The sequence below is a fragment of the Acanthochromis polyacanthus genome, chromosome 15, assembly GCF_021347895.1.
Source record: "Acanthochromis polyacanthus isolate Apoly-LR-REF ecotype Palm Island chromosome 15, KAUST_Apoly_ChrSc, whole genome shotgun sequence".
Taxonomy (NCBI): domain Eukaryota; kingdom Metazoa; phylum Chordata; class Actinopteri; family Pomacentridae; genus Acanthochromis; species Acanthochromis polyacanthus.
In genome coordinates, this window is record NC_067127.1 from 29,022,829 (window position 1) to 29,039,958 (window position 17,130).

Consider the following 17,130-nt stretch of genomic DNA (forward strand, 5'->3'; position numbering starts at 1 on the left):
GATTCTTTCTCTAATGCCTCAGATGCTCAGACAGAGGCTCATCCCAACCAGTACCAGGGTGACACATTTCTTGCAGGATCCTTTTCCCACTGAGAAGATAGGGGGCGACAAAACCAAGGGGGTGGATGCAACCGTAGATAATATTCCACGTCGTGAGGGAGGTTGGTCTTTCAGTGTGATATTGAATGTAAAACGGTTTCTTTTATTGTTCCAGTGAATGTTTAGTCCTCTCTCAATTTGCTTCTCACAGAAAGCAAGGTTCCTTGTTGTGTTGTCTGTTGCATTTTCTGATGCTGGTATACTGTTTAAAATGGCACTGTTGTTTGATACAAACTTGTGGAGTCTCAGACCACCTAAAGGTGCAGGAATTGATTATATAACTTTAGTTTTTACTGTGTATTGACTTCAGAAGCAGCAAAAATACTTGAGTAAACCTGCAGAAAGTACACAGAGTAACTACTGTGACCTCCAGTACTGGTTGTAGCGACATCTCTTTACAATGAAACACCTTTTGCCAGTAAATCTTGTTAAAGTGACAAATAGTTCTTATGAAGTCACATCAGTTCACGTCTCTTGTGTCAGCTGTATGCCCTTTTCCACGGTCTCTGTGCTGACGACACCATCATCCACATAAATGTCTCTGGTGATGAAGTGCGCACCTAATGAATATGCAAGCCTGTTCTCTGGAGTCAAATGTTTTAATCCATAGTTTGCACATCCTGGGGAAAACACTGCACCAAAGAGATGTACTGTAATCCTGTACCCTTGTGGTTGTGCACTTAAGTCTCCATTATTCCACCACAAGAAGCGGAAGTAGTTACGATCCCTCTTTTGTACTTTAAACTGATGAAACATTTGTTCTATGTCACACATCGGAGTAATTGGATATTGTCGGAAGTGTACAAGGACACCAGTTAGATTATTTATGATGTCTGGTCTAGACAGAAGGTGTTGATTGACACTGGTTCCTTTATGCTGGGCTGAACAGTCAAAATCTACACAGTTTTACTGGTTTGTTTGGATGGTAGATGTCGTGATGCGGGATGTACCATTTCTCACCGGGAACTCCATCATCCTGAACTTCCTCTACATCACCTCTTTTGATGATGTCACTCATGTATCTGACATAATCTTCCTTGTATCTTTCATTTCTGCAAAATTTCCTTCTCAAGTGGTTGAGTTTGACTTTTGCAAGCTGTCTGTTAGCAGGCATGTAGGGCCTTCCCTTAAAGGGCAATGGCATCTCATACTGTCCTTGTTGATTTTTCCTTATGCCTGCTTTTAATTTGTCAAGGAAGATGAGATCTTCTTGAGATACTATTTTGTCATTTCCACTTCTTCAAAGTCATTTTCTAATGCCAGAATTACATCCATAGGAGTTGCTGACATAATCTTCCTTGTATCTTTCATTTCTGCAAAATTTCCTTCTCAAGTGGTTGAGTCTGACTTTTGCAAGCTGTCTGTTAGCAGGCATGTAGGGCCTTCCCTTAAAGGGCAATGGCATCTCATACTGTCCTTGTTGATTTTTCCTTATGCCTGCTTTTAATTTGTCAAGGAAGATGAGATCTTCTTGAGATACTATTTTGTCATTTCCACTTCTTCAAAGTCATTTTCTAATGCCAGAATTACATCCATAGGAGTTGCTGGAGGGATCTCTTTTACTGCAACACGATGGCAAAGGCTGTCTGTCAGACTTGTTTCGAGACAAGGTGCTGAACTACCAACTATGCTCTATCCTAACTCTGAACAGCATAAGGCTTATCATCTTTGCCGAGGATTGCTTGTCTAGGTGCTAAGGCTCTGGAACAGTTGCAACCAATCAAGAGACCTACTCAACAATTGAGGAGCGGTGGGACTTCATCTTTGATTGGTAACAGATGACTCCAGTGTTTAGCTGTTTCACAGGTTGGTATATCTTCCATTTTTGCAGGTATATAGTCTTTTGTGTATGCAGCAGGGAGGGGAATGTGTGTTGCAGAGCTGTAACCCCTCACATGGAGACCAGATACCTTTTCACTATTTACAACTGAATTTTCTCCCATCATAGTGGTTAGTTTTAGTTTCACTGGACAGCTATCCACTTGTAGTTCACGACTCACTTCTTGATCGATGAATGTGGCGTCACTTTGAGTGTCTAACAAAGCATGAGTTTTTCTTTATATGGATTTGCAACAGATGACACCCACACTGGAAGTATCATTGAAGTACTAGCAGAATGTCCTCCTCTGGCAACATTAAGTGACATAACAACAGCCGCTTCCGCTGTGTTGTTTTGTGTTGCACTGTCCATACTCACATGCCTTTCTCTTTTCACAAATTTGGTGTAGTTCTCATCATGAAGACAGGTTGGGTGCCTTTTCACACAGATGTCACAGGTGAGGTGATCCTTTGCACTGTGCCCTTGTTTTAAACAGCCATAACATAGTTCATTATCTTTGACATATGTCCTTCTACTTTCCAGCGACCTTGTCATGAGGGTTGAGCACTTGTGAAGCTGATGTGCGTTTTGACAAAACATGCATGGAGATCCCACATGTGGTCTGGTTGATGTGTGCTGGTCACTGTGCACAAATTTTGTATTGAAGACACTTGCTTTATTTCTTTTAATGTCCTTTAGGTTCTCTTTGTCACTGCGTACCTCAGAAGAACGAAATGCATGGATGGAGGTAACTGGATTGCATTCCACTTCTGCTTCCTGCGTCAGAAATGCAGCAACATCCTTAAAGCTAGGAAAATGTTTTCCTTCCATCAGGGCCTTTGTTACCTGGCGGTTCCATCTGGCAGCTGCCCAGTCAGTCAACTTCTGTGTCAGTTTTTGATTTTCCTCACAATTGTTTAAAATTTCCAGCCCCTTTGCATGAGGCATCGCTAGCAGGCAAACATGTGAGAAGTTTGCAAAGTTTCTTAGTCCTTCAGCATCCTTAGACTGTACAGTATATTTGGCCAGCTTGATATTTTTTCTAAAGGCTCTTTGAATAACAAATGCCTGACTGTATCGCAGATTGAGTTTTTTCCAAGTGTCTTGGTAGGCAGATTCATCATTTCTGAAAAGGCTGCCTTCAAAGTAGGGATGGCTCGATACCACTTTTTCACATCCGATACCGATATCGATACTGCAGCCTTCAGGATCGGCCGATACCGATCCGATACCGATATGTTTCTTTTTCTCATTCTGCTTCTTCTTCTTTTCCTTTCGGCTTTTCCCTTCAGGGCTCGCCACAGCGAATCAATTGCCTCCATCTAACCCTGTCTGCTGCATCTTCTTCTCTCACACCAACTACCTTCACGTCCTCTTTAACCACATCCATAAACCTCCTCTTTGGTCTTCCTCTAGGCCTCCTGCCTGGCAGTGGGAAACTCAGCATCCTTCTACCAATATATTCACTCTTTCTCCTCTGGACATGTCCGAACCATCTCAGTCTGGCCTCTCTCTCTTTTTGTCATTCTAAAAGTTGTTAACAATACATGGATGTATTTTGCTTGATACTGACGTCTAAAAACACCACGTTCATTGTACAACACCTGTTCTGGTCCCCTAAAGAAAGAAGGAAAACATGTGACAACAAGTTATGTGTAACTGCTGTGGCTTTTTTTTTAAACTTAAAGCTCACATCGCTTTTAACAGTGTTTGTAAACACAACAGACCCAGCTGCACCATTCAAATGTTTGAAATAAAACTGCAACTTGGTGCACATATTTAAATTAAACTAAATAATCCCAGTGTATAAACAGAAAAGTCACATTATACCTCAATGACATTGCAAGGCTGCAATAAATAATTTTAGGAATTAACATAAAATAATAGCATCTCCACTAGAACAATGTAGGTAGTACTCAGTAAGTTGCACATGGCTTCTCAAGACACACAATCAGAACAATAAAAATCTAGGCTATACACCTGATTTGCTGCACCAAAACAAACACAGAAAAACAAAGGTAAACAGTGATAGTGCAATGTAGTGTCTTTCTTCTTTTGCATGCAGCCCCTGATGTTGTACTGTATGTAAAACACAGTGAACAATTATTTTATTGACACGTGTACAATACTGATGGAATATAAATAATATGTGGCGATTAAACCTTGTCCTAACGTTCTCATGCGAGTGAAGCTGAGAGCAGCGTAGGATCTCCCCTGATGCCATTTAGACACCGGTGCGGATGAGAAGAGGAGAGACCTGTCACCTAATCATATTTAACACGAAAACATGTCCACAGTTCGCAACTTAATCACATTTAACCCGAAAAACACAAGAAAACAACAACAAAAAAACAGTAAACGTACAACAGAAAAGCCGTCAAGTGGCCACAGAGTGAAACGTAAGGTGCACAAGTTCACGCGAAGGGGGAGTCTGATTTTTCCAGGGGTCGAAAAATACTACAACAATCCACATTTTCCACCACACAAGGTGGTTGGTCATCCAGAAAAAGGAACTCGACAATTTTCTCTGTTATATTTTGGCGTTGGAGCGAGTTTTGTACTCTTCTGTAGCGCTTCCTGCAATGATGGTTGCCCCGGTTCACTTTTTGTTTTGCACTCACCTGTAAAAAGTCTCCGTACTGCTTTCCATTATGCTTCTGCAGATGCTTTATTAAGTTTGTTGTGTTAAAATGTCCGGTTTTGCTGCCACCCCTTGAGACACTCATTTTGCAAACGTTGCACTCAGCTATTTTACTTTTCTCCTCCGTTCGCATATAGTAATTCCACACGGCAGACATGACCAGCTCTCCAGGCTTCTGTTCACTCTCTGCTCACGTGACGAAAACACGGGCACATGGCAACCATGGCAACAACTCGTCTGTGTTACGGCATGTCGTGAAAAGTGAAGATGAGGATATATGAGATAGATTGGGCTTATGGATCGGATCGAACGAGTTCTAATATAAAACTCCGATGCTCGATCCAGTCATTTTGGCCTGGATTGAACTCGATATCAAACCAGCGGATCGGTTCGAACCATCCCTACTTCAAAGCATTTACAAGCTGGGTCTCGGCGGTTAGGCTCCAGCACCCCCCGTGACCCGAGTGAGGATAAAAGCGGTGTCTAGAAAATGAATGGATGAATGGATGGATGGATGGATGGATGGATGGATGGATGGATGAATGGATCTCGGCACTGCTGCTCATCAGTGAGTCCAGAGGATGTTAATAAAGAAATTCCTTTTCTGCAAAAGAAAATTCAAGATTATAAAGGCCTGCTTCAAAATTCAAGTGAACATACAAAGCAAGAAATACAAGAAACGATCAAATTTAAGGAAAAGATGTTGGCTGGCTTGCAATGTAAAATCAAGAGTACTGCAGATGAACCTCGACACTCAGAACGTACCAGACAGAAAAAATGCTTGCTCATCAAAAGGAAGAAGTAAGTAAAAAAGAAAAAAGACTTACCACTTTGTATGAACAATGGAAAATTCAAGTGTTCGAGACAAGAGAAAAACTAAAGTCAGATATATCGGAAACACACCTGTCATCATTTGCAGAATGTTTTAGACAAAGGAAAAGATGACATTACGAAATGCTACACTGTAATAAGAGATCATACGCCTCCAACAGCTGACTTAAGGTGAAAGATAGATGCATGTGAGGCAGTAACTGGTGACTTTGTCAAAATCATATACGAAAGACTGCCAGGTATTGATGGAGATTTAGATGCAGAACATGAAAGATGTCGACTACGTAAGTTACTTGATCACGACTATGCATATTCATTTATGGCTCTATCTGCACAGACAAATGCCGCCAGCCATTCCTCATCTTCACACCTTGCATCCAAACGAGTCGAGGCAGCGGCAGAGTTGGCTGCAAAAGAGACAGAATACCAGATAGTACAAGGGGAAAGAAAGCACAAGGAAAGGATTAAAATTCTAGAAGAGCAACACAAAAAAGAACTTGAAATGGAGCGTCTGCAGCTCGAGCCAGATTGGAAGCCTATGACAGAGAAATACAAAGTATGATGTCCAATCAGTAAAGAGTGAGCAGGCGAGCCTAAATTCTGCATCTCAGCCCCCTGTATTGCACCTACACTATATTGCCAAAAGACTGTTTTTACAAACATTTGTCAAAGAATGAGTCGCTCTCAGGAGCTCTGTGAATTCCAGTGTGGAACTGTGATAGCATGCCACCTGTGCAACAAATCCAGTTGTGACATTTACTCGCTCCTAAATATTCCACAGTCAACTGTCAGCTGTATTATAAAGTGGAAGTGTGTGGGAACGACAGCAACTCAGTCACCAAGTGGTAGGCCATGTATACTGCCGGAGTGGGGTCAGTGGATGCTAAGGCGCATAGTGCCAAGAGGTCGCCAACTTTCTGCAGAGTCAATTGCTACAGACCGCCTTCAGATTAGCTCAAGAACAGTACGCAGACAGCTTCATGGAATGGGTTTCCATGGCCGAGCAGCTGCATCCAAGCCATACATTACCAAGTGCAATGCAAAGCGTCGGATGCAGTGGTGTAAAGCACGCTGCCACTGGACTCTAGAGCAAGTGGAGATGCATTCTCTGTAGTGACCAATCGCACTTCTCCATCTCTCAATCTGATGGACGAGCCTGGGTTTGGCCAGGAGAACGATGCTTGTCCGACTGCATTGTGCCAAGTGTAAAGTTTGTTGGAGGGGGGATTATGCTGTGGGCTTGTTTTTCAGGAGCTGGGCTTGGCCCCTTAGTTCCAGTGAAAGGAACTCTGAATGCTTCAGCATACCAAGACATTTTGGACAATTGCATGCTTCCAACTTTGTGGGAACAGTTTGGAGCTGGCCCCTTCCTCTTCCAACATGACTGTGCATCAGTGCACAAAGCAAGGTCCACAAAGAAATGGATGACAGAGTCTGGTGTGGATGAACTTGACTGGCCTGCACAGAGTCCTTACCTCAACCCGATAGAACACCTTTGGGATGAATTAGAGTGGAGACTGAGAGGCAGGCCTTCTGGTCCAACACCAGTGTGTGACCTCATAAATGCGCTTCTGGAAAAATGGTCAGAAATTCCCATAAACACACTCCTAAACCTTGTGGACAGCCTTCCCAGAAGACTTGAAGCTGTTATAGCTGCAAAGGGTGGACTGACGTCATATTGAACCTTATAGATTAGGAATGGGATGTCACTTACATTCATAGGCAAGTCAAAGCAGGTGAGCGAATACTTTTGGCAATATAGTGTATCTAACACAGTAATGTCTGTGCCCACTGGTGTTGCTCAACTAGCAACACCAGTCCAGACCAGTAGGGAAGTGTTCAGTGGTGAACCAATTAAATTTATTAAATGGAAAGCTTCCTTCATGTCACTGATAGACAAAAAGAGCATTTCTGCTGTAGATAAACTGTATTATTTAAAGAAGTATGTCAGTATGTCAAACTGTTCAGTGGAGGAAGCCGCCCTCGCCGTGGGAAAGGAGATTGGATATAACAATGTCAAATCAGCCTCCCGGATGAATGGAGCAATTGTGATTTTCTTGTCCAGCACAGAGAAAGTTGCGGAAGCGGTGGAAAAAGGCGCTGATATCCAGGGCACATACACACCTGTGCTTCCGTTGGTGAGTCCTGCAAAGCGAATCATCATCTCCAATGCTCCACCGTTCATTAGAAATGACATTTTAGTGAAAGAACTGTCCCGTTTTGGTCAAGTTGTGTCTCCAATAAAGATGCTGTCGCTGGGCTGTAAATCCCCGCTCCTCAAGCACGTCATCTGTCATCGCAGACAAACGCTGATGGTACTACGGGACAATGAATCTGATCTTAATGTTTCATTTAGTTTCAAAATAGATGGCTTCAACTACATGGTTTTCGCTACATCAGAGACTATGAAGTGTTTTGGTTGCGGTGTAGAGGGACATTTAATCAGGGCATGTCCAGAGCGAGTGGATGGCAATGCGCCCGTGCGTAATTACGCACAGGCTGCTGCTCCTGCAGCGGCCTCCGCCGATCCAAGCGTGGCGGAGCACGTCACAGAGACTGAAGTAGATGATCCGGATGTTGTAGCTGCTCCTTCTGTAGAGCCCACGGACGCACCATCGGGCCCCCCGCCTGCAGTGGCGGGTTCGAGTACAGACCTCTCCATCGACGTCGATCTCTCTCTCTCTCTCTCTCTCTCTCTCTCTCTCTCTCTCTCTCCCCCCCCTCCCTGTTACCCGCACCGAATCCTCCAGACGCTGTGAAACCCCCTGAATCCCCTCCTAATTCCGGTACTCCTAGTGCCCCCCTGGAAAGCTTCCATCTCCGTTCAGCTGGTTCTTCGTTCCTCCCTGCCTGGATCATCTACGTCTGCCCGCTCCGTCCTGCCGGCACCAATCCTCCTGGATCTCCACTTCAATCCAACTCCGTTGCCGCTAGGGATCCAAATACCATCAGCCGCCACACTCGTCCCCCTCCACCGGACCGAAGACAGCCGCCGATCCCCGGTTCACCATCCTCGGAACCGACCTCATCTCCAGGTTCACTCCCCTCTCACCTCAGACCCGCAACATAAAGTATACCTATTTTGTTTAAAAACATTATTTTAAGCTCTGTGCTCTGTTTTCTGTTGTGCAAAATTATTCTTACTTTGATTTGCTTGTCTGAATAAATAAGGGGAGTATGGACAGCTCTGGTCAAAAGGTCAGTATAGCATTCAGGACCATGAACAGCTCCGCACAGATGCCAGCCGCAGAGACGGCTCCGCACGGTCAGTGCGCACAGGGATATTTACCAAATCTGAGTCCTCCTCCCACCGGCTGACGTTTTATCTTAAAGCGTGCACACGCTTTAACATATCGTGCTCACGTTTTAACTTAAACGTGACCACGTTTAAGCTAAAGCGTGCCCACGAATAAGTATCTCGAGCGCACGCTTTCGTATTGCGTGCGCACGAATACGTATCTCGTGAGCACGCTTTCGTGTCGCGTGCGCACGAATAGTATCTCGTGAGCACGATTTATATATTTTTTTCATCCGTGGCACCTTAGGGGCTCCGTACGTTGTTTAACTCCATGAAAGGGGTGTCAACACTTTATGAGATTAATGCATATTTTAGTCTTGCAGCCAAATATCTTATTATTTAGTGCATGCATGTGACCATCACCAGCCCTCCCTGAAAGCTAAGCTTACACTCTTTATTACAATTCCCTGTTAAGAGCCAGGGAGGGCAGTGCCATATGCCATTCAGCAGTGGCTTATGGCAGACTCGGGATTGGTATATAGCAAAATTCTGATATATGCCATTCAGGAGTGGCTTATGGCGAACTCGGGATTGGTATATGGCAAAATTCTGCCATATGCCATTCAGCAGTGGCTTATGGCAGACTCGGGATTGGTTTTTGGCAGAATTGTGTGACTGGTGGTTTACTGCCCCAGATAGCAAACTATGGGTGAATCAATGTTGAATCTATGTTGAGACCTAACGTAGAAATTATACAGAAAGTGCAAGGTTGATAAAATGTTGAGTCAACGTTTGCTTACATAGATTTCATGTTTGCAAACATAGATTCAACATTAATTAAACATTGACCTGTCAAACATTTTAATTAAACCAAAATACAATTTAGATTCAATGGCATCTTTTAAACACAAACTTCAATGTTAACAAAATGTTGTTGAATCAACGTTCATCCAACCATCAATCTTCAACCGTAACCAAAATTGGCAATACCGCTCTGTCATATGCCATTGCCACCTAGTGGCCAGCCAAAAGCCATTTTGGGATCTCGGCGTCTCTCCCGATGAGGCCATTTCTTTCTCCATTTTTAGTGTAGCCTTCATTTTTTCTTTCTTTATTTTTCTGACCAATTTCTGCTACCTGCTGTCTGTTGTGAGTTTGTAGCTACAGACAGTGGGACCATGTTGTGCAGCATTGTAGTGTGGGATGGTTAAGCTCTTACTGTAGCATACCAGTCGCAATTCGTGAAAGACAGGACTGATGGTCAAATGTCTTTTATTACAGGTCATAAACAAGGTTGCAGTTTGCAAATCCAACTTAGACCAACGTAGTTCAACATAGGACCAAGGTAAAAGCTTGTTGCCACTTTCAGCTGGAGCTAAATTCCTTGTTACACCTCACTCTCTCGTTTATTTTTGCCTTTTTTATCAGGCGTTGCTCTCTCTGTGCTTCTTACCGTCATTACCGTGTACCATTTACTTTTGTAGTTTTCTATGTGCGCTAATTGACTTTTCAAAATAACTCCCTTTATAACAGGAAATGGCAACATAGAACACAAGAAGTGCATTTCAAAAATAAACTTCCACACATTTTAACCATAATGAATTTGAGTCCTTTACAAGAATAGAATAGAATTCCTTTGAAATTAAGCAGCTGTCCTGTCAGCGCATTCATAAAATCAGACAACATCTTTAAAGTACACTAGGAGATGTGCGAATGTAAATTTTAAAAATCTATAAGGAAAATCATGTGCAAATGTATCTATTAAAGTTTTTAAAGATTGTTTTGTTTGATATATATTAGGGATTATAAAAACACAAATTGATGTTGCACTTCTAGATATTGCACATTGGAACGTAATTTTGTTGAAGTTGGGTTAACACCTCATGGTTCTAAATGACATAAACCCAAGTTTACTGCTTTTGGTCGTAGACCTGAGGAATGTACAACGAAACATCAGTCGAGATTATTGAGATAATTTCAGGTTTTCGGGACTCTGACAGTGGTTCGCTTTTTATCAGGTACATCTCCATGGTAACTTATGCTGAACACCTAACTTACTCTGCAGCAGGTTATGTTAACAAATCGCTACACATATTTACACATGTTTACATTAGGGCTGGGACTTTAGCATGTTAATTAAGAATAATTAATTACAGAAAAAATAAGTTGTTAAAAAACACATTTAATTGTACCTTTCTTAGTTCCCTAATTTCTGGCATACTGGTAGCACCGATGCACAGTCCGGTCCAGCAGGTAGCGGCAAAGCACCTGAAGCCACGGTAAAGAATGAATCAGTGCAGAAAGGTTGGACCAACATGACGGCTCGGTCGCAGACTGTTCAGGCAAGAGTATTGAGGAAAGCATTTGAGGCAATAATAATAATAACTTTATTTATATAGCACTTTCAAATCAAAGCGCTTTACAGAGCAAGCAACGGAAAATTACAATGAAAATGATAACGGACAAAAACAATGGCCAGGAAGACACAGTAACAACAGCAACAATGTTGATGATAAAACTGATAAGAACAACATATAAGAAGACACACTGCTTCAAAGTAAGGATTCATATATAGCAGAGAACAAGTGGGTCTTTAGCTTTGAACACCTCTACTGAGCAAGGTTGCCAAATGTCAGACAGAAGAGCATTCCATAAAGACAGTGCATGGAGATATAAAGCCCACGCACCGACTGTCTTCTTTTTAATTTCAATTCAAGTCAATTACATTTTATTTGTATAGCAAATTGGTCAAATTGTCTTAAGACGCTTTACAGAACCCATATATCATGTGAGGGGAGCGATCTGCCTGCCAGCCGGTGGGTTGAGAGAGACAGAGAGGTAGAGAGGTAGAGGGGTAGAGAGGTGGAGAAGGGGAGGGATGGGAGAAGAGGAGGGTGGGGAACAAGGAACATATATCACACAGTTGGATGCATGCATGATAAGCTAGATGATAAGTACAAAGTGCAGGCAAACATTGAAATTGATTCATAGTTTACTGTTATGGTGTACGGCTCTGGCATTAAATATACTACATATATAGCTGGCATTACAATTCAAACAGTATGTAGATGAGCATATCAAGTACAGTGAGGGCGATGCAGACTAGAGTGGTGGAAATGGACAGCTGGAAGCAGTGGGCTGGAGGAAGGTCAGCAGCAGCATCCCACAGTGGACATGGTGAAGATTAAGCCAGTTGGTGGGACGGCAACCACAGATCTGAAGCATCCAGTTCTGGGAGCAGGGACACTCGGAAAAAGGACAGAGGGAGAAACAGAATGAGTGTAATGCAATAGTGATAAATATATTAAATATAGATGTAGATAGAGAAAGGCTCAGTGCATCAAGAGAGGTCCCCCAGCAGCCTAGGCCTATAGCAGCATAACTAGGCGTAGAACTAAGCCTCAAAAGGGGAAGTCAGTTGTTCAAATGAAGGCTACAGCTGGCCCCCTCAGGGTCACCTAGTCAGCCCTAACTATAAGATTTGTCAAAAGGGAATGTTTTAAGCCTGGTCTCAAAAATAGAGAGGGTGTCCACCTCCTGAATCCAAACTGGTTCCCGAACCCAAACTGAGCTGGTTCCACAGGAGAGGCGCCTGATAACTGAAGGCTCTACCTCCCATTCTACTTTTAGAAATTCTAGGAACAGCAAGTAAGCCTGCAGTCTGAAAGCGACTAGGATACTATGGTACTATCAGGTCTTTAAGATATGATTGAGAGTTAAGAGCTTTATATGTCAGAAGAGGGATTTTGAATTCTATTCTAGATCTAAAAGGAAGCAAATGAAGAGAAACGATGTCTCTGATTAAACAATCAGAAAGAGATGTAATGAGAGTGGTCTGAGGGCCCAGCGTCCTCTAGTGGGCCCTGTGCTTGCTGATCGGCACCATGGAGCTTGGTTGACGTTTGCCATAGAACACAGGAATTGGCAGATCCACCACTGGCGCCCTGTGCTTTTCACAGATGAGAGCAGGTTCACCCTGAGCGCATGTGACAGGCATGAAAGGGTCTGGAGAAGCCGTGGAGAACATTATGCTGCCTGTAACATTGTTCAGCATGACCAGTTTGGTGGTGGGGCAGTGATGGTGTGGGGAGACATATCCATGGAGGGACGCACAGACCTCTACAGGCTGGACAATGGCATTCTGACTGCCATTAGGTATCAGGATGAAATCCTTTGACCCATTGTCAGACCCTACATTGGTGCAGTGGTCCTGGATTCCTTCTGGTGCACGGCAATGCCCAGTCTTATGTGGTAAGAGAACTCATGCAGTTCCTGGAGGATGAAGGAATTGATACCATTAGCTGGCCCCCATGCTCACCTGACCTGAATCCAATAGAACACATTTGGAACATTATGTTTTGTTCCATCCGACACCATCAGGTTGCTCCTCAGACTGTCGAGGAGCTCAGCGATGGCCTGGTCCAGTTCTGGGAGGAGATACCCCAGGACATCATCTATCGTCTCATTCAGAGCTTGTCCCGGCATCATCACACATGCATACAAGCACATGGAGGCCATACAAACTACTGAATACCATTTTGAGTTGCTATCAAGGAATTTCAGCAAGATGGACTAGCCTGTCACATCAGTTTTTCACTTTGATTTTGGGTTGTCTTGAATTTAGCCCTCCTGGGGGGTTGATAATTTTCATTCTCATCAAACAATGTGGCACTTTTCATTCCTAACACATTATCCAGTGCATATCAATGCTAATATCCAGTTTTTTTCCCCCCATATTGAAATATGATGTATTTTCAAAGTGTTCCTTTAATTTTTTTGAGCAGTGTATATGGTTTGAAAGTGAATTTCTAAGATGCTTGGGGCCAAATACAATGACTTCAGTCTTGTCTGAATTCGGTAGGAGGAAATTACAGGTCATCCAGGTCTTTATGTACTTAAGACAATCTTGCAGTCTTGCTAGCTAATTAGTTTCATGTGGCTTCATAGGACAATACAACTCAGTTTTGTCAGCGTAAGAACGGAAATTAATACAGTGCTTCCTAACAATAATGCCTAAAAGACGCATGTATAATGTGAACAGTATTGATCATAAGACAGAACCCTGAAGAACTCCATGATTAACCTTAGTATGCTCAGAAGAGTCATCGTTGACATGCACGAACTGGAGCCTGTCTGATAAGCAGAATTTAAAATAGTCCAGTGCTGTCCCAGCTCCACGCCCTCTCTCGTCTAGGGCAGCAGGAGTCCATGTCCTTCCACTAGGACGGCGGGGGGGAAACAGGCTTCTCCCGTGGCTTCACTGCTGCGGCGTCAACTTACTGACTATAGGTACTGAGGCTGTACGACAGTATGATCCCACGTCCCCTGCCGCATGAAGCCGGTCTTTATAGCAGATGGTATGAGCTGCAGGTAAATGGTAAATGGTTGTATTTATATAGCGCTTTACATGATACGTCACATTCACACACTGATGGAGGAAGCTGCCATGCAAGGCGCTAACCACGACCCATCAGGAGCAGTTAGGGGTTCGGTGACTTGCTCAGGAACACCTCGACATGAGCTCGACGGGCCAGGGGATCGAACCGCAACCCTCCACTTGCAAGACGGCCACTCTACCCACTGAGCCATGCAGGTATGAGGCTCTCGCAGCTACACCAAATCCACTAATCAGCAGCTGCAGGGAGCTTCACAGACCGACAACACACCGGCAGAGGAACGGATGGCTAGAAGAGGGTGGGGCTGGCTAGACCCATGACAATTCTAGTTGCTGTAATAAGAGTGTGTGGTTGATTGTGTCAAATGCTGCACTATGGTCCAACAAAATATGTACAGAGACTAGTCCATTATCTGACGCTATGAGTTCATTAGTAACTTTCACCAGAGCTGTTTCTCTGCTATGATGCACTCTGAAACCTGACTGAAACTCTTCAAACAAGCTATTCCTTTGTAAATGTTCTCCAGATTTTTAGAGAGAAATGCAGGGGTGAAAGTAAGCCGGTATGGTCCGATACTGTGTACCGGCAAAAGTCTGGTGGCGGTACGCTGGGCCGCCTTAACCAATGTGCTAGGGAGGCTGGAGCCTCGGGCCCTTATTGCTCCAGGGGCCAATAGGAATATCAGAATATAATATTATTATTTTGTGACTTGTCTAAAGTTCTGTCAATCAATCCATTGCGGTATTTTCGACCAACCCATCCACTGCTAAGGGCCCGAGGGCAAACCTAATGGCCAAAGGGCCAATCACACTTTGATTTCATCAAGCTCTTGTATGATTTATTTTTGCAATTTGTCAATATTTCTGTCAATCTCACCAATGCGGTGTCCATTGACCAATTACGCTCTAAGATGATAACTGTGACAGTACAGCCAATCACATCACATGACGTCTCGCTGCACATCGATGTAGCAAAACTATCAACAGTGCGAAGAGAACTTTTCCCGAAAGTATGTCAGAAAAAAAGAAATTCAAAAGTGGAGCACAAAAATGAAAAGCTCAAAAGGAAAAGGAGCGTCGCGGGAAACAGCTGTTACGTAAGTACGATTCCAAAGCTCACTGGGTTTTTTAAGAGTAAAAGTAGCATCGAAGAGGAGCGAGGGGATGTACGTGGGCAGCCCGATCTCACGAGGATTCGTGAAACTGTCACGTAAGTTTTAGTTTCGGTTTCGTGCGCACCAACACGATTTCGTCATGTTTTTCGTGCCGCTCACCACAAAATGCGCACCAATGTATTTTAAACGGCGGACTTTTCGTGCCACTCAGAACGTATTTCAAAAGAATGTGTATATTATATTTTTAATGTAAAACCGTGGCGAATCCAACGCTATATTTTGCATGACATCGTCCCTAAACATAACCCTAACCATAACCCTAACCATAACCTAACCATAAGCCGGTGGTACACTTACCAATTTGCATAGGAACTTCAAGAATGTCCGGCGGCCGGCGGCCGCAAACGCGATCACACAAGCAGTATACGCCGATGGACAGCTTAGATCGTCATGAATCCGCCGGTATAAACCACTTTCAGATGTGATTACCACAGCGAAAAACATTTCGTGGTGAGCGGCACGAAAAACATGACGAAATCGTGTTGGTGCGCACGAAACCGAAACTAAAACTTAGTTTCACGAATCCCCGTGAGACCGGGTTGACGTGGGAGACGCCGAGCGTGAGCAAAGCCGACGCCACGGAGGGGCCCGGAGAAGCATCCCCCAAAAACACCGACAGCAGAAGTGGGAGCAGCGATGTTGAGGGGGCGAAAAACGAGCACCTGCGGGAGGAGGACGTGTCAGCGCCATCCACCTCTCAGCCCCTGCCCCAGCCTTCCACCAGCTCCTGCTGCACTCCCTCAACAGTGGAAGAATGCGCAGACAGTGCGGAGGAGGGGGAAGAAAAAGGCGAGACAGCATCAGGAGGAGACGCAGTAGATGACCCCTACAGCACAGACCCGGCTAGATGGGGACAACCTCACTTAGTGAATGACAAGGTGCGTGCCTATTGGGTAAAAATGGGGCCAGTACGCTGCCAAAACAGGGAGGCTGATGTGTCTGCTTCAGAGCGGCAGTTTAAAAAGCAGAATCTTTTTTTTTTTTTTAGCAAAGCATTCTTTAAACGCAGACTTGTTAATGGGGAAATAGTGAACAGAGAATGGTTGTGCTATTCCCCACTAAGTGGAAACATATTTTGTTTTGCCTGCAAAATTTTTGGAGGTCAAAACAGAAGCAAGTCACTTTTCTCCACTACAGGATTCTCTTATTGGCAGAATGCATCTGTGAGAATAAATGAGCATGAAAACAGCCAAATTCACCGAATAGCAATGATGGCTTACATTAATGCATCAGCTGAACGTGGAGTGGTGGATTCAGAGCTCAAAAAGCAGTTTCATCAAGAATGCCAATACTGGACTGATGTTCTTCAGCGAGTGGTCAGTGTTGTAAAATTCCTCTCTGAGCGAGGACTAGCTTTTAGAGGGAGCGGTCACAGATTTGGTGATGTTCACAATGGAAACTATTTGGGATGCATGGAACTTGTCAGCCAATTTGATCCATTTTTGAAATCATATATTGAAAAATATGGAAATGCTGGAAGAGGAACACCCTCTTATCTCTCTTTGAATGTGTGTGAGGAGTTCATTGAGTTGATGGGCAAAAAAGTGCTCAGTGAAATAATTGGCAGAGTAAAAATGGCAAAATATTTTTCCATAAGTGTTGATTCCACTCCTGACATTTCTCATGTTGACCAGCTTACATTTATATTAAGACATGTGTCACCAGAGGGATCCATTGAAGAGCGCTTTGTTAAGTTCTTGCCCATATCAAGCCACACTGGAGAACATTTGTTTCAGTCCTTGACACGTGTTTTAGAGGAGATGGAAATAAACATCCAAAATTGCAGAGGACAGTGCTATGACAATGCAAGTGACATGTCTGGCACCTACAAAGGTGTACAAGCATGGCTGAGGGAAGTCAATTCTCTTGCTGAGTGGGTACCCGGTGCAGCACATACACTGAATCTTGTTGGTGTAAACAGTGTTAACTGTT

The 17,130-nt window shown here is 43.8% G+C and overlaps 1 protein-coding gene and 1 long non-coding RNA gene across 2 annotated transcripts in view; one reads left to right on the top strand and one right to left on the bottom strand.

The window, feature by feature from the left end:
- Window positions 1-17,130, top strand: part of LOC110963759 (LIM domain-binding protein 3-like) — a 167,035-nt gene that overhangs the window by 10,281 nt on the left and 139,624 nt on the right.
- The window catches only part of LOC127537431 (uncharacterized), a 292,103-nt gene continuing 281,785 nt past the window's right edge, over window positions 6,813-17,130 (bottom strand). The window contains exon 5 of the long non-coding RNA XR_007947056.1: window positions 6,813-6,848. This is a non-coding gene — a long non-coding RNA (uncharacterized LOC127537431). The remainder of the gene's footprint in view (window positions 6,849-17,130) is intronic.